Genomic DNA, 18,543 nt, shown 5'->3' with positions numbered 1-18,543 from the left:
ATCCAGCAGTGGACAGAGCCCCTGCCTTAAAGGAGCATACCTTCTCAAGGTACCCAGGACGTGGCTGCTGAGGATGAGCGGATGCACAGGTGACTGCGTCAGAGATCGTACTCATCACAATGGAGAGCAGAGGAGGGACATTTGGACTGAGACGGTAAATGAGTGATGACCTCTGAAGTGGCTGAAGATAACTAGGAAACGCCAGTGACTACAAAGCTGAAGTCAGAGGTCTGAGGAGTAAAGCCCAACTAGTTCCCTCTCCTCCATACTCACATCACTAAATCACATCTCTAATTAAAGCCCCACCCGGTTAAACCATGTTGATGGTTCCCTATTGCTTTTAGGATAAAGTGCAAATTCCATAACCGGATGCATAAGTTGGCTCACAAATGGGAGCCTGTCTCTCTTTCCAGTCTTATGCTCTGTTGTTCTGACAAAAGGAAGAGAATCGGATAGAAAACTCCTGCCTGGGGTTGGCTCAGTGCAGGCTAGAGGCAGCCCAGGGAGGCAGCCTTCAATGAACGTTATCGGTTCCTTCAACCAACCAGCACCAGTTGAGCGCCAGCCAGGGTGTGGCAGTGGGTGCAGGTCCTGGTGCTCGAGGAGCTCACAGTTTAAAGAAACTGTGGCGACATGTCATAAGGGCTACTACCTGGTGAGGAGGAAATGGCAGGAACGGAGGCAGCAGTACTTCTATTCATTCATTCTGCAGATACCGCGTGTCCGCTGCATGCCCGCCACTATTCTAGGTGCCAGGGCTCAGGGGTGAACCACGGGCAGGGCAGGGGAGCAGTCTACTCGGTGCGGCCAATACAGGGTTTAGGGTCTGCGGAGAATTTGAAAACAATCATGAAACCAACTCTCTGTTAGTCTGCTGTTATTACCATATTGTGTCTGCGATTCAAACAACGTCCTATGAAATACTCCTATCCACCAGGGAGATGCTCCCACAGCCCTGCCCTTCGTACACCATTGCTGGGGCTACGATCGTGAACAAAACATCCCCCAGTCACTGCCCTCATGGAGCTGACATGCCAGTGGGGGAGGGTGATGGCTCCTCTCTCCTTTAGTAATAGAGCCGCCCATATCAGCTGGCCACCAGCTCAATTAGCAGGAGACCTCAGCTGGAGGCGGCATGTGGCTATGTTCTGGCTAAAGAGATGTGAGCAGAAGTGAAGTGTACTACCTCTGGGTCAGGCCCTGCAGAGAGAAAGAAAGGGACAGAGGGGGAGGGAGAGAGGGCAGAAGGAAAGAAGGAAGGCAGGAAGGGAGGGATGAAGAAAGGAAGAAGAGAGGGCTGTGTTCTTAAAAAAGAAAAGATATTATGTGCTTGCTATATTTAAAAAGAATAACCAACAAGGACCTACCGTATAGCACAGGGAACTCTGCTCAATGTTATGCGGCAGCTTGGATGGGAGGGGAGTCTGGGGGAGAGTGGATACATGAATATGTATGGCTGAGTTGCTTTGCTGCGCACCTGAAACTATCACAACATTGTTAATTGGCTATACTCCAATATAAAATAAAAAGTTAAAAAAAATATTGTTGTTTCTTCAGATGAAAAAAAAGAAAGAATGTGCTCCTGCCTGGAGTGTGGCCGTGAAGATGCTGAAGAAACCATCTAGAACAAGGCAGATGACACAGGCTGGGGCTGGCAGAAGAGTAATACAGACTGAGCTTGGGTCTCAGGGTGAGCGTGGGGAACGGAGCTACCTTTCCAGCTCTGAGTAGCCTCCTCAGCACTGAGGAGAAATCAATTTCTATCTTGTCTAAGCCACTGTATCTTCATCTATCTATCTATCTATCTATCTATCTATCTATCTATCTATCTATCTATCTATCTATCTATCTATCTATCTACTCATTTATTACACCAGCCTAGACTGTATCCTAATGAATACCAAGAGATAGACTATAGACAAAGAAAGGAAATGCATAGTTTGTCCAGTGATAACTGGTATGCAGAAGAATAAAGCAGGGGTGGGGGAGAGTGAGGGCTGGCAGGGGAGGGAGGCTGCAACGTCAGTGTTGCTGGTAGACCCCCATGCTCCAAGACAACTGTCACTAGCCACACGTGCTTGTTTTGAGCACTTGAATGTGGACAGCTGAGACGTGTAAAATACACTCTGGGTTTCAAAGACTTAAACCAAAAAAATACATGTAAAATAGCTCATTAATATTTGCATATTGATTACATGTCAAAATGATAATATTTTAGATCTACTGGGTTAAATAAAACATATCATTACAATATAATACACTAAAATGTAAACAGTTGAAATTAATCTCACTGTTCTTACTTTTTCATATGTGGCTCCTAGAAAATTTTAAATTACATATGTGGTTCGTAGTCGTGGCTCACATGACATTTCTACTGGCTGCTGCTGCTTTACCGCCTACCACTTACCCCTCAGAGTCCTCCCACCCAGTTCGCCCCTGAGCCTGCTGACTCCACCGTGTCATGGCTTCCCCAGGCCCCCCAGGCCCAGCTTTCCAGGGTCCTGTTCATGGGGGAGAGTCCTGCTCTCTGGGTGTTAGGATTTATCAAGAATTATCGTGATTATTCAGTGGGCTCCTTTAAAGACCCAGGAACGGATTCCCCTACACGTGGGCAGAGTACCCAGCGTCCTCTTTGGAGAGCAGTCGAGAAGGCCCAAAAGGCTTTCTTTTGCCTTTCAAAAGAACACACCTTTTCCCAACTGGACTGCCACAGTACGCAAACTTCCCCCCTGAAAGGCTGGCCTTGAAGTTCAAAGTGTTTGTTTCTAGAAGGCCCTTGTTAAAGAAAGTGGCATTTGAAAAACTCTAAAGCTGTAATATCCAAGAGCAAGGGCTTTGGAGTCAGATAAACCGGCTCACATCCTAGCTCTGCCCTTCCCTAGCCGTGCGACCTTTGAATAATTATTGAGCCATTTCACGCATCCATTTCTTCATCTCTGAAGCCAGGATACCATTACCCACACCTCACACCATGGTTCCACCTATAACACACGTGCCATGGATGCAGGCCAACTCCTGGATGATAGACCCCAGGCCCCCTGCCATCCCTTTTAAGAAGCTGTTCAGAATTAGGAAGAAGGGTAAAAAAAACATGACTACAGGGGTATGAATCACCTTTGCTTCATTGCCTCACGGAAAAATTCTGCCAGTGGGGAGAGGGCTGGGAAAGGCAGTAAAAGGAGAACCACGTTCCCATTGAGTGCACACAATATACGTCAAAATTCCCATCATGCACATACAGAGTTCTACCTGGAGGCTAAGGGGTCAGGCCTATGCATGAAAAAAATTAATTGAAATAGTTCTTAAAGAAGGAAGAAAAACAAAGCAACCTGGTGTGTCCTTGGTGAAATGTCCTTTTCACACTGGCCCTCGGGTTACATCAGCCAGAGGTGGCCTGTCAAGGTGATGCTGCCTGACGCACGATGAAGTGTTTCATTAACACTGTCAAAGCATGACAGCATTTACGGGTTCAAATGCTGCGCCTTTCACGTGTTGCTCAGACATAAACCTGACCTTACTTCACAGAGCTGGGAGCAGTTGAAATCCCAGCAGCTTTCCTCCCTGAGTCACACAGGGGAGTAAGGGCTTTATGTGCATTCTCACCGCAATGCTGGGAGTTGGGTATTGTTAACCCGAGTTCACTGAGGTCCAGAGAGGCTTCTCAATGTCCCCCTGATCTGGCGAGTATCAGAACGAGGGCTAGAATCAGCTCCAGCTAATTCTTTTTTTTTTTTTAGCATATAGTTGAGTTTTTTCCTTTTTTTTTTTTTTTTAATTTATTTATTTATTTTCGGCTGTGTTGGGTCTTCGTTTCTGTGCGAGGGCTTTCTCTAGTTACGGCAAGCGGGGGCCACTCTTCATTGCGGTGCGCGGGCCTCTCACTATCGTGGCCTCTCTTGTTGCGGAGCACAGGCTCCAGACACGCAGGCTCAGTAGTTGTGGCTCACGGGCTTAGTTGCTCCGCGGCATGTGGGATCTTCCCAGACCAGGGCTCGAACCCGTGTCCCCTGCATTAGCAGGCAGATTCTTAACCACTGCGCCACCAGGGAAGCCCCAGCTAATTCTTAACAAGGCTGCCATGCTGCTACCAATACAGAAAGGCCAGGAGCACGATGTTTACAATCATTACGCAATATCAAAGACTTATAAATTGGATGGAATTTTAGCTTGAATGTCTTAATTATTTTGTTTTATTTTTTAATTATTTATTTTTTTGGCTGCGTCGGGTCTTAGTTGCGGCACGCGGGATCTTCGTTGAGGCGTGTGGGATCTTTCATCGTGGTGTGGGCTCTTCGTTGCGGCGCTTGGGCTTCTCTCTAGTTGTGGCACACGGGCTTAGCTGCCCCGCGGCATGTGGGATCCCAGCTCCCCCGACCAGGGATGGAACCTGTGTCCCCTGCATTGGAAGGTGGATTCTTTACCAGTGGAGAGGTCCCTTAATTATTTTTATGGAGACAAATGCTAGGGAACCAATCTCCCTGGCTAGGATGCACATCGTAACCATGCTGGTGTTTGAAAAGGCCTTGGGTAGGATATGTGCACCACAGAGCCGAGGTGGTATCGTGGGAAGAGGGCAGAACTGGGAGGAAGGCAAGCCTTCAAGACTCCTCCGGTGACGTGGGGGAATTTTGTAAGGCTCCTGGAGTCTCACTTTGCTTATTAAATGGGAAGACTTACCTCTGAATGGCCTGGATCACAGGATTTTTGTATGACAATGCATGTGAAAATGCATCCATTGATTAGTCTGGTACATTCATGTAGGGTTTTGTAGCATTTTCACATGCATTGTGGTGGATATTTTAAAGATGAGGAATATGAGATTGAAGAGATCGAGTAGCTTCTGTTTGATCCTTGGTTATTAACTGGCAAAGATGGGGACTTGATACCAGGTCTTGATGTTGAATCGAATGTCCTTTCTTCTTCATTCAGTATCCTCTGAGCCCAACCTCCATTCTACTGTCTCCCTCTATTCCCTGCCAAAAAATGTTTAGCAGAATAGAATTTAACCTCACTGATCAATCACTGGTCTTGGTTAATCAGGTGTTAGTTGAAGAGAATATTTACTTTCCAGCACTGTCCTTTATCTCAGAGTTCAAAAGACGTGGCCTCTACCCCCAGGGAGCATGTAATGTTTCTAGACAGATAAGATATCAAATGTTGAAACAACTAAGGAGAAAGTGTATTAAATCTTATAGTACAGAATCTAAGTGTAATAGTTTCAGTGCAGGAAAATGCCCCTGGAAGCTGGGTGGTCAGGGAAGACTTCCTGGAGTAGGTAGAACTTGAGCTTCCTCTCGTAGTCATGGCAGAATGGAGGCCAGATCCTGAGTCTCAGACAAGTATTCTTCTTACTATGAAGATTGGCACCAAAGGGAAGAGTAGATCTTACTTTTTTTTTAGATCTTACATTAAAAATGCCCTTTGACTTTAAACACACACACATATGCAAACACACTCATGTGTTACATGGTTGGGGGACATAAGCTGTGGCAAGCAGATAGTCTATTTGTGAATGTTTGTGGTCTAAGATGTTGATTCATATGTTAGTCAAAATGACCATCACAATATCAGTAAAATCAATTGAGGGCAGTGCTCAGAATGGCATACTGCTTTCGTGAAAGAGCTATACCTTCTGAGGTAATACTCATTAAAAAAAAAAAAAAAAAAAAAGGCATTCTTTCTTGTGGCTTTCCCAAAAATGCAGCCTGGCAATGTAAAAGCCCAAGTAGTAAAGCTGCCCTCTTTGAAACCTCCTTTATATCTACCATGCGCAGATCCACCAGGCACGGCATTTAAAAAATTGTGACACAAAACACAAAATGGTTGCACTATCAAGTTTGATGTAGCCAGTTTAATATTAGACATCACTGTTCATAGAAATACTTTTTGATCTGAGGAGATATGAAACCCAGCCATCCCGTAGCTGGAATGTAAGGATTCTGCAGAAGAGCGTGGATTAACTTGAAAGTGCGAGGGGAATGGGATGGCCTTGTTTCCTTGGTGACCGAGAGTTCACGAGAAACTCCCTACTTGTTCCAACACATTGTAAATCTGTGTCCCCAGTGCCAAACTCTGTGTTTGGCACAGAGTAAGTACGTAAGAAATAAATGGTGAATGGATGCAGAGATGCTTTCTTTGATGGTTTTGTACTTTATAGCGCTTTGAGAGTCCTTGTTAAAAACATCGTAACATCGACCATTTGCAGGCATGTGGTCGGCTCAGCACTTTAGAAAGATGACCTTATTCGCACCACATAACAATCATGAGAGGCAGATATTACTACTCTCATTTAATAGACAGGAGACTGAGGCTTAGAGAAATGAAGCAGTTTGGCCAAGTTCATAGCCAGGCCCACATGATACCTAAGCACATGATACCAGCCTCTGTTTACAAAGCCACTCAACCTTGATGTGTGTATCAGGTGGGAATAGAGAGATAGCAAAAGCAGAGAACAAAAGCAGTATTATTAAAACTAGCTAATATTTATCAAGTATGTATACTTTGTAAGTGACCAGGCTCTATCTCGTCTAATTATCATTACAACTCTAAGAGGTCAGTTCTATTTACCCCCTCATACAGATGAGTAAAATGAGACAGATTCAAGAATTTAAGAAACTTATCCAAGGTCACCTAGTTAGTAAGTAGTGGCACAAAATCCCCAGACATGAAACTGTACATTACTTAAAATTACTTTTCTCAAGAAAAAAAAAAATCCCAACCATCTTATTTTTGCCTAGTTTACCCCTACTTAACAAAAGCTGGACCATAACAAAATAAAAGGCAAACAGTTATTTTTAAAAATTCGTTTAGCTTTTTGCTGAAATGTTCCTGTGAATGGAGAGTTTATCACTTATCTAATGATGTCTCACTCGTGCAGAGAAGAGATGGATCTAAATAAAGATGGTTCATGGTCCCTGCCAGGAATTCCCTGGGATGGTTCTCTGATCCCCTCATTGCTCACCACTTCTCAATGGGACTGAAAGGCAGTTGATGCCTTTTTGAATCTTGTCAATCAGAAAAGGCAATGTGCCAGTCTTGTTAATGCCACCTTAATCCACTTCTCAGTTGATCTGTCAACACCGTTGATACCCTGGGCCCTTGTTGTACAGCAGAAAAGACTATCCAAGCTTGTCTTTCCCACCCTTTCTTTAAAGGAGCTGCAAGGCCATGAGGCCAGGCTTTCTTTCAGTACTAACCTCCCAAGGAAGCCAGCTTTGTGTTCACACCTGCCACAGGCACCTTTGCTCTCTCAATGGCCGGGCCCCTCCCCACTTCAGTCACTCCTCTGGAAACCACTCCCTCCCCTTTTGCTTCTCAGCGTTTCGTAGGCAGTATCCAATGGGTGCTAACTGTCTTAACAAGTGGCCTACTAGGCTGAGGAATTCTGCTGGTCTGACTCAGCTGTGTGTCAGTCACTTGCAAGTTGCAGATGGTCTCGAGCTGCTAAAACACTGTGACAAATGAGCGAGCAAGAAGCAGCTGACATTTCCCAGTTCCATCTTATGCTTCAGTCCTTAGTTTGTTCTTTTCTTCTCTTTCCTCCCAGTAGGTGAGACTCATCTTGGGCCCAAGTTCACTGGTTAGGGTCGCACATGTAGAAAGAATTAAAGGCACAGAGGCCTAATTCAGGGGATGAAGAAGAGGATGGGTTGGGTTCCCCATGCCAGGAGCCATGCCAAGCACTTTAAAACTTCCCCCTTTGAATCTGCACATGTCCCCATGAGCCAGAGTGTTATTATCTTCATTTTATAGATGGGTGGGGGAGGGTAAGGATGAAGAGAAAGTTGTTAAATGTTCAAGCTGGATCTCCAATCCAGATCTGTCTGATTTCAAAAGAAAAATCCTTGGATATTTTTAACTTCATGCTTTTCTTATCAGAGACTAAATCCTGGAACTCCCCAGAATAACTTGTACTTGGGTCTCCTCTGAAGTGAGCTACTCTTAGGAACTTTAAATGGGGGTTCTTGAAAGACATATGGAACTTGGGTAAGTGGTTGTGACATCTCAGGTACCAAGTTGGACAAATGTGTAAGTCCAAACTTGTCCGCAGTACAAGTTTTCCCCCCAAACTTCTCTTTTCCTTGTCCCTCATTTTTCCTGATTACATGGGGGAGAAAGTCATGATGAGGGGTTAATCCGTCTTCCAATTTAGACCACCTTGGTGCCTTCTGACCAGTGAGATCCTGGACCAGTAATACTACATTGACCTTTAGCTTCTTCATCTGTAAAATGGGGCTTGTGACTCAACCACCTACCTTCTTAACATACTGTGGAATTTTCAAAAAGGTGTATGCGAAAGCCCTCTGTCAACTGCAAAGTGCTAGATCCACTTTTACTAACTGATTCATTCTTTCGATAAATATTAAGTGCTTCTTTGTGAAAAGCACATTGTCAGGCTATTTGTTGGATACAAATGAATAAAATATGATTTCTGCCCTTAAAGTATGTACATTATTGAAAAGAAAAGATGTTTACATGAATAACTATAACAGAATGTAGGGGAAAAAAATAGGCACCAGAACAAAGAGAAACATAAGATGCTAGGGGCCTGAGAGACGGATACTCGAGGGGGCTTTAGGAAAATGGAAGAAGCCAGCATATCAAGGGCAATCTGGAAGATAAAATCTATGAAACTCGTCTCATTAACTTATGCATTTATTCATCCACTAAACATTTAGCACATGCTTATCATGTGCTGGTTACCGTGTAAGTTACTGGGGCAACGTAGACAGGCTGAATGAGAAATGCTGGCAGGCTGTCTATGGGGAAACGTCCAGTGGGAAGTTGGAAATGCAGGTCTTCAGTTCAGCAGAGTCGGGGTTGATTGACAAACTTCAGTCATCCTTCTAGAGCTGGCAACTGAAGCTATAGGAACTGATGAGCTCATCCAGGTATCCAGGTGAGATCAGATGGTGGAGGAAGGAGGAAGGGCAGGGATAGAAACTTGGGTGATGGTCCACAGATATGGGGTTGAAAGGAAAAGAGGAATTAGCAGAGCCAACTGAAAAGATAGTCTCAGAGAGTGGAGAGAAGGGTGAAAAAATACTAGAGAAGAAAATGTAATCAGCCGCAGCCGCAGCCGCAGACCGTTCCACGAAGATGATGTACATCGGCAACTGAGACGGAACTGCTGGACTTTTCAATTAGGAGATTTTTGGTGCTCCTGGGTCAGCACACAGGTCTCCCACGTCCAGGACAAGTTACTGTAATCATCTGATTCCTGGCCACTAGTAACCACGATGGAGTGCCTGGATTTGAATCCCAGCTCTGCCACTTATTAGCTGTGTGATTTGGACAACTTAATCTTTCTTTCTGTGCCTGGGTTGGGGCCAACACCTTTCCTCAATTCCTGTGATTATTATGAGGACTCAATAAACACAATAGCGTTTAGAACAATTCTTGCCACACGGTAAGCAATCAGTGGGTGTTCGCTATTATACACAGGCCAATCTACCTAGAAAGGCCCACTTCTCAAAAGCTCATGGCTTCTGAATTGAGAGGCCACAGATCAGATCAACCTCTCCATCCCCCTGGTAGGCCCCCACTCATGCAGGACATCCACTGCTTTGTGATGGAACTCAAGGCTCTGGGGTGGAATTCTTGGGAAGGCACGTTATGTGAACTATGCCGTTTTCTGGGACTGTTGCTGTCAAGCTGACCAGGGTTTGGAAACGTGAGGACTTTCTATTGATTAGCTTTGGGTAAACCACTGTAAACAAGTCTGAAAAACCATCACATTTGACTGGTTTGTAAGTTATGGAAAGTGAACCCAGATCTAACACGTGGTAACAAGGAAAAAAAAATAGGAATATTTTGTTACTTTTAATCATAGGTTTTTATTCCACAGGTTTCCTGTTAATGGGTTCAAAGAATGTGATCTGCTTTTTCCCTTCTATGTGGCACCTCATCTGTCACCAGTGTTTCACAGAAATGTGAAATGACTAGCCGAAAGCTATCTTCTCTCAGACCGTTCCCAGGCCCACCCTGCAGTGTGTAACTGTGGGGTCATGGATGTGTGCCACGGCTGTGAGTGTCACCAGCTTAAAGAACATCTCCCCAAGTTTTTGCAGTGGACCAGGAGACAGTGACCAGCATGTTGGGGACCTGTGCTCCTGTGTGTTCTTGAGAAATGTGGGAAGACTACTAAAGCTGCCTTTGCAATCAGTTTAGATTGTGGAAATAGGAATCTGGGGAAGCTAAATTTACTTACAAGTCAACTGGATTAGCACTAAAGTAATTTTCCTTGTGTAAACCCAATTTTAGGGTAATGCATGAGCTAAATTTGGAGCAGGGGGCCAAGACACAGATTTCCCGTGCTGTAGAGCTCTTGCAGATCTCAGCAGATAACGAAGCTATTATCCATCCCGGCGGAGATGGAAGCATCCTCAAATCCTATCAGATAGCAGCACTGACAAAAATTACAACCAAATGTATTTTTACACCGATTTGCTTTCTTAAGTCTGGCTCTTAAAAGCAAAACATTCTCTTATAGGAGGAGTTTAGTAAGAACACAAGAATGCCGCTGTGAAGGAAATCTCCTGGGAAGGCCAGGGACTAACAACAGAGGATTTCTGATAGAAGAAAGAGACAAGGATTTGGAACAAGTTTCTGAATGGCATCATTGTCCTTTCTTTTCTTTCTCCCCGCTCCCCTCGAGTCCCCACCTCGAGTTTCCTAACACTCATTTTGTGGAAAAGGATTTGGATCAGAGACTCAGATACTACCTGGGCTTATAAACATATGGTGTGAAAGTATATATATTTTTAATGGTGTCAAGTTAAAGGTCTTTATCCCACTTCTCCTAACATATTCCCTTAATCCTTATCTACTCTTGGCCCCTCCAGTGCTACCCTGTATTCTGCTTTCAAGATATATAAGCCTTCTGAGGAGCTTGTGAGAGTGTTAAACTTCCTTGCCTTCATTTCTCATCTGGTAAAATAAGGGAGACCAGAGCTTAACCCTTGCAAGGAGATGAAGGAATATGTAGCCAATGAGTACCATATGAGTTTCCATTAAGATATCCTTGAACTATATTGAGTACTAACCTAGAAATAATTAAAACAAAAACAACCCTCATTAGTTATTATTTTTTTCATGCAGGAATCAAGTAGAATAAAGAGAATGGGATTCAGAAGACCTGAGTTCTAATCCCAGCTGTGATACTAGCTGTCTGTCCTTGGGGTGGTTTGAAATGAGACAAATTTGGATTCAAATCCCAGCTCTATACCTGATAGGCTGTGTGACCTTGGGAAAGTCACTTGCTGTCTCTGACCTTCAGTTTCCTCAGTGTCAAATGCAGGAAGTAGTACTTGCCTCTAGTAGTCTCTCTTCCCACATTACCATGTATTTATGCACACAAAATCTGACAATATGGATAAGAGAAGGATGGTTGGCTTTTAGAACAGGCATAGGAGGAAAGTGAGCTGCCTTCATGATTTTGGACATTAGAAGGATTTACCCACTGATTCTAATTCCACTTACTCAGTCATTCATTCATTCCACAAATACTTAGTTAAGTGTTTGTGGGTGCCTGTTGTATATATGGAGAATACTTAGCCTCAGAAGACAGTCAGACAGTCCCATATGGAGGGCATAAAGACAGGGAACCTGGGGAGTACAGAGGAGGGCATGTGACCTTGGACTGGGGGCTGTAGGGAAGGCTCCCCAGAGGACGTGATGTGTAAACAGAGCTGCAGGGAAAGAGCAGGAGTGAGAAAGTTCCACATGGAAAGAACAGCATATGCAAACACTGTTCAGCAGGAAAGAACTAGAGTAGTTCAGGATTAGTGTAGAGAGAGATTAGGGTTGGGGATTAGGGCAGAAGAGGCTAGAGTGGCGGAGAAGGACAGAACAGATTAGGAATGGCTTTCTAAATCAAGGAAAGGAGTCTGTACTTCATCCTGAGGGCAAGAGAAAAACACAGGAAGATTTTAAATACGATCATTTTGCAGCTGAGAGTCACTTTAAGGTCTAGAGCTCATGGAAACTGGCTTGGTCTCTCCTCTTAACCCAAGGGCAACCCATAGAATGCAGGTCTGTAATGATTATGATTCAATCTTATGATCCAATAACGTGAGGGAAATAGGTGTCTTAGTACAGTATGGCTCAGACCTACAAGTGATAAGTAAGTGCTTACAATAATTACTTTCAGTGTTTAAAATTGAACAAATCCTTCTGAGCCTTTGGCCCTGCCCAGCTCAAGGGCACTAATGATTTGCTAACTGCAGCCCATATTCTAAATGCCATTCAGAGATATTATTTAGTGGTAGCAGATGGAAACATGTTTCAAGTATGTACATGTGAGAGATCTGTTGGGTTATCTCTGGTCTGAGTTACATCTGCTCAAAGGCCAGAGCAAGACCCTTGGATGTCAGAAGCCCAAAAAAGACAACGTATTCCTTGCCCATTCCACCCCACTATAGAATGAATGAATGAATGAGTGAATGAAAGGGAAGGAGGAATAAAGGAAGGAAGGGAGGGAGGGAGGGAGGGAGGGAGGGAGGGAGGGGGAAATGCCAGCAAGTTCCACAAAGGTCTACTTTCTCCCATGATGATCACTGCAATGTTTTAAAAATATCACATTCTTTCCCAATGATTATCTTTAATGCTCCTGTACTGCTATTTCCCTAAGGAAGTACTTTGTCTATTGGGAAATCTAGGACCAGCTTCAGAGATTCTGGATGGGAAGAAGTTTCCCTCTTTAGAAATTACTTTCATTCGGTACCACACATCCCCAAAGCTTAAACAGTTGGTCTCTTCTTGGGTGTAGTGAAGTTCTAGTGACCTTTGTATGCCTGGGGTCTACTACAGTGCTTGGCAACTATTGGTTGTCAACTGAATGGAATATTCTAGCTTATTATATTTTCTAGTAGGAAGTGAAAGTTATATTGAACCCTTTAGGTTGAATTTTTTCTAAAATGTTTAAGTCTACTTTCTACTTGACTGTGACCTCCTTGAGGACAGGAAATAATGTCTTTTCATCAATGTTGGGACCCTTCCCGAACCTCTTCTTCCCACTGGGCTGTAGTACAATGCGTGGCATAAAGTGAAGAATGAAATTTGTTGCTCTATCAATGGGCTTTTCTTCTTGCTTTGGTAATAGGGTCATTGAATATAACAGAATCATCTTTGCTAGCTGTGGATCTTATACAACCTATGATTGTGTTTCTGCATGGGAAGTAAGAACCAGATGTCAGTGCCAATATCAGGTTTATCAATGGTGCACCATATAACCCTGAATAAAGAACTTAACCTCTTAGTGATAGCGCTTTACTATTTTAAGTGGAGATAATGTCTGCTTTGCCTATCTTACAGGGGTCTTCTATAGCTCAAAGGAGGTCTTGTGTGTGAAAGTACAGTTATAAGCACTGTGTACAAAATCATTAATGTAGGGAATGGAGCTTAGGACTTGAGTCAAAAAGATGTATAGCGCCGCTGCTCAGAGTGTGTGATGATGAGCCTGGAGAAGTCACTTATCTTCTCTGAACCTCATTTTCTTCATATATAATTCCAGGTACAGCAGCCTGTTCGGACTCTGAGTACCGAAAGAAATAGGAAATGTGCAAGTGCTGTGTAGACTGTAATAAAGGCTGTTTTCACATCAATGTTGTTTATTGGAGCCGACCTACAAAGTGTAGGAGTTTAGGCTGCCCCTGTTCTGATAAAAGTCAGAACAGTCCTTGGTGCAGTGCTACTAAAACCGGGGTGTCCATAAGATTCACCTAAGAGGGTATGCTAAAGATACAGATTGCCAGAAGCCACCCCCAGAGGTCTGATTCAAAAGGGATCCAGGAATGTACACTTTTAACAAACTGCATGTGGACTGCCCACCAGACCTTGAGAAACATTAGGGAGGGAGGTGCCACCCTCCCAAACAGAGTTAAGGAAGAGAGGGACCCTGAGGTTCCTCTAAAGCAGGGGTTTATCTCAGAACTATCCGTGGAGTTTCATCCACAGTCCTGTACCCTGGCCTCAGCCTTAGAGTCTGATTTAATAGGTCTGGAGTGGGTCCCAGATTCCTGAGGTCCTTTAAAAAATTCATTTCCCCTAGTTCTTCTAGAGATTTGGATTTAGTACGACTCCTAAACATTATTTTTAACAGTTCCCCCAAGGGATACTCATGATTCTGTAATGGTGACCCGTATAACAGAAGCTTATTGAAACTAGCTGCCAAACAACTTCCTCCCATCCTTCTCTGTGCATAAACCCTGGGACACAGGACATCCCTAGGAGACTTCTTCTCTCTGATTCTTTCCTTCAAAACTGTCATTAGTGATCAGTATCACTAATATCACTAATATTCACTTTTTTATTTTAAAATGTTATATTGGGGTGTGTGTGTGTGTGTGTGTGTGTGTGTGTGTGTGGTGGGTACAGTGGAGGCTCACACAACATAACTTGCCCAGGGTACAGGAGCCCCATAGCAATTCCCATTGCCAGCTTCTGCCCACGTCGCTTACCTCTTTATCTTAGAAGCAGAGAGCTGCAAACATGGGGTTATTTGAAAGTTCTGGTTATTTGAGATTTTGCTAGCCTGCAGTGACTTCATGTTTTATGACTTAGAACTAAAAAGTGGTTAAAAAAGAAAAACAGATGGCAAAAATGTGATGCTCAAATCAAACCCCCAATTTATACAACTGTATAATACAATGAAACATGTCATTTATTTGCCATTAAAATGATTATGATTTAGCACAGGGCCAAACTTTGGCCACTGATGCTGAATATTTATGGCTGGCTCCCTCAGGACACAGAGGGGGCTACAGAAATATGCTCTTTCTCTACCCTACCTCCACTTGATGAATGATTATTTTACTTAGTAATATAGTGAGTGAGACCAAATTTGAAAATACGTCAGAGGTGAGGCCCAGTACAATTACATTTATAAATAAGGGTTACTGTAATCAGCTCTAAGTGGAGGGCTTAAAATAGAAATCTAAAAAGCGAATTGATGAAGAAAAATGTGTACAAATCAAGAACAGCATTTAATTTGCTGGCACTTTAAAATGTGTTTTGAAAATGTATTAACAAAGCCAGATTTTGTTTTAAAAAGGCCCCTAGTTTCCCTATTTAAAGTTGGGAAAACACAAAAGTGAAATATAATAGGCACCTTGCAAAGATCATCTCAGTGATAAAACTAGAAGAGGAATTGGTTATGATTGCTCCGTGGAGAGGCTCTGGCACCCACAACGGCTTTCTAATCACCTAAACTAGTTATCATTACCCCTAATGATTCTCACATCTGTGTAATCCTTGACAGAGGGCTTTGTGGTTAAGAGAGCCTGGGCCTTACAACTAGACATCCCAAGTTCAAATGCTGGCTGTGCTACTGACTCACGGTGTGTGCTCGAGGAAACTACAGAACCTCTCTGTGCTTCAGCTCTACTTGTAAAGGTTATTCTAAAAATTAAATGAGATAATACATGTAAAGCACTTAATATAATATCTAGTACATACATGCATGTAATAAATGGCTCCTCTATTATTATTCTCACATCATTTCAATGACCGCATGAGAAAAGTGTCATTGTCCCTGTTTCAAATGAGAAAACTGAAGTTCATTAGGCAGCATGATTTGTCACCTGCCTGCTCCACCTCCGTGGCACGGGGGAGGCTCTGGGAAGATGGACTGATGGAGGGCAAAGCCTTCCAGACTTTTGGCACACGCACAAAGGCGAGAGGCAGAACAAAAACGGCGCATTTAGGAAACAGAAGAAAACAGAGTGGAACAAAGGACCACAACTGTGCACCAAGAACTGATTATCTGTGAGGGAATAAGACATATGGAGCTATGCTGCCTAGTACAGCACTGGGCACAAGATCTGTGATTTTTCTTTTCTGACTTATCAGCATCCTCCTTGCAAAGTCCCAACACACATGGCTTTAAGTGAAAATAATAACCATAATAAATTAAAACCTACCTTCAGGAGGGCAGCCGGCTATAGTAGAGATGACTGACCACAGGATCCAGGTGGAGATGAACCCTGACTCCTGCATTTACTAGTTTTAGGATCTTGAGCAAGTTATATCACCCCTCTGAGCCTCCGTTTCTTCATCTAGGTTAATAATTCAAAGGATGTCGTAAGGAATGTTAGAAGGATTATATGAGATAACATAGATAACTAGTCCAGGATTTCTCAATGTCAGTGCTATTGATATTCTGGGCTGGATAATTCTTTGCTGTCGGGGGCTGCCCTGTGCATTGTAAGATGTTAAGTGGCCTCCCTGGCCTCTGCCCACTGGATGCCTGCAGTACCCCTCCAGGTGTGATAACCAAAAATATCTCTAGACATTGACAAATGTCCCCTGGGAGAGCAAAAATTGCCCCTGGTTGAGAACCACCGGCCTAGTCCAGTGCCTGGCATATAATAGGTGCTCAATAAATGTTAATTCTTTCCCTCCTTTTGGATAAAGCCTCATATTTTTTTGGTGAGATGAGACCCAACTAATTTGGAATCTGTGTTCATTTAAATAATGGCAGAACTGAAGCCCATAGTTTCAGTAACGTGAAAAAAGTTAGCAGTGTCCATAATAATCCAGAGGACACTGAATTCACTCATGAAAACATACTGTTTATAAACACTCATGGGAAAGCCATTTACATTCAATTTCTGTATTAAATACAAAAAATTCTTAAACATTTATCCAAAAAACCCACATCTACTGCCAACAATTTTCAAGCAAATTTAAACTGATAACTATACTTAACTGAAATGGGAATATTTTTTAAAACAACTTGTTTTCTGACTGTCCTCTAATGCAGATTAATCTTCCCTTTTAATAAGCAGGTTAATGAGGTTTTGTTTCACTCACATACCTAAAGTCAAGGATATTTTATAACTATTACATTGAGGTTTTCTAAGTTCTTACTGACTTTTAAAGCAGGGAATTCTTTTGCATAGCTAACCTAACATCTTCCTGCTGCCTCTTTAGCCTGTTTTCCATTGTTCAAGCTTCAGTGGAACATGGGACCAGCTGTTTATCAGAAGAGATTCATTCCTTTACACCTGGAGATTCTAAGTAACTTCAGGCCTGGCCTGGGACTTCCACTTCCGGACCAGTGTTTCTCAACAGGGGCCAAGTTTGCACCCCGGGGGACATCTGGCAATGTCTGGAGATATTTTTGGTTTTCGTTGCAACTGGGGGCTAAGGGGCTGCTGGCATCTAGTGGACAGAGGCCAGAGTCACTGCTAAACATCCTACAATGTCCAGGGCAGCCACCCACAACAAAGAACTATGCAGCCCCAAATGCCAGTAGTGTCGAGGCTGAGAAATCCCACTCTATACCACAGCTCTGAGATGATTTTAGCAGATGAACAATGAATAAACTGGTAAAAAAAAAAAAGAAACAAAGTCAATCAAATCCTGATTGTCTGGCTTTGAGATACATGTTGCCTTCTTCAGGGAGCCTTTTCTAATCTGATATTTGGAAGCCGCTCTCTGGACACCATGGGCCTGCGTACATCCCCCATCAGAGCACTTAGCGCAATGCTAGCTGATCGTGGACATGTAATAAAAGACGGCTGCATAAATGCACAGCTATGGGATCCAACAATGGGTCCTTGAGTTCTTGGGGCTCTCAGAGTTCACCTGACGTCCCCTCTGGACACATCTAATGTAAGCTCTGAGAGCCTCTGAGGGGCTGCTCTTGGTAACATGAAGGGGCAGAGGCTGTGAAGGAGCTGGGTTTGCTTGTGTCACTCTTCCCTTGTCTACACCAGGAGTTGGAATTTATTTTCCTTCTCTGCCTCACACTGACAGGAATATAGATTTGGTTTCATTTAACATTTCACTTAATCGTCTGAAATGTACAAACTGAACAAACAGATCTGATTCCACACTTTCCACACTCCTTTGTGCGGTGCTGCTAAGTAGAGTTGTTAAAACAAACAGGAGGAATGTGGGAGTCAGGGCTCGGCTACTTGACGTCTCGTTAGCCATTTATGCCTCAGCCTCCCGTTCTCCCCAACCTCTCCCCAGCCCCACTCTGCGCTTCTCGAGGGCACTGTCTTCTTCTCCTCATTGCCTGAACATCGGAGGTGCTACAGTTATTGATGGGCTCCAGCTTTCCATGTCTGACCGATAACTATGCAGCATATAGAAGTTTCCCACAGGTTGATAAAAAGATGACAGCTGATCTTCAAGTTGTATTCAATCAACTTCTAAGATTCTTTGCTACTTCTTGATTAGGCCAAGCACACTTCTGGTCAAGAAGCCTTTACACTGGCTGTCCCCTTTGTCTGGAATACTCTTCTCTCAGATAGGCTAGTGGCTCACTCCTTCATTCAGGCATTTGCCCAAATGTCACCTTATTAGAAAGGCCTTCGCTAGCCAACCTAAGTAAGGTAGCAGCCCTTGACCACGTCACTTGATTTCCTCTACTCTGCGTTCTATTTCTTCTTAAGCAGTCATCCCTTCCTCGCATCGTTGGCTCCCCCGTCAAGAATGTGAGCAAGCTCCATAAGAGAAAGAGCAGAATCTCTGCCTATTTCTTCCGCTGTTTCATCCTTAGTTCTTAGAGCAGTCGCTGGCTCATACAGCTGC

At 43.6% G+C, this 18,543-nt stretch overlaps 1 protein-coding gene across 2 annotated transcripts in view; it reads right to left on the bottom strand.

Moving 5' to 3' along the window:
• ROR1 (receptor tyrosine kinase like orphan receptor 1) overlaps positions 1 to 18,543 on the bottom strand; it is a 207,869-nt gene that overhangs the window by 55,440 nt on the left and 133,886 nt on the right. The window contains exon 1 of one of the 2 annotated variants that reach the window (XM_036824120.1): positions 15,921 to 15,949. The exons of the other annotated variant lie outside the window; for it this stretch is intronic. The gene's annotated coding sequence lies outside the window, so the exon portion shown is untranslated. Of the gene's footprint in view, positions 1 to 15,920; positions 15,950 to 18,543 lie in introns of those variants that run through there. 2 annotated transcript variants of the gene reach the window in all.

The sequence above is a fragment of the Balaenoptera musculus genome, chromosome 1 (assembly GCF_009873245.2).
Source record: "Balaenoptera musculus isolate JJ_BM4_2016_0621 chromosome 1, mBalMus1.pri.v3, whole genome shotgun sequence".
NCBI lineage: Eukaryota > Metazoa > Chordata > Mammalia > Artiodactyla > Balaenopteridae > Balaenoptera > Balaenoptera musculus.
This window is presented reverse-complemented; position numbering and strand designations above follow the sequence as displayed.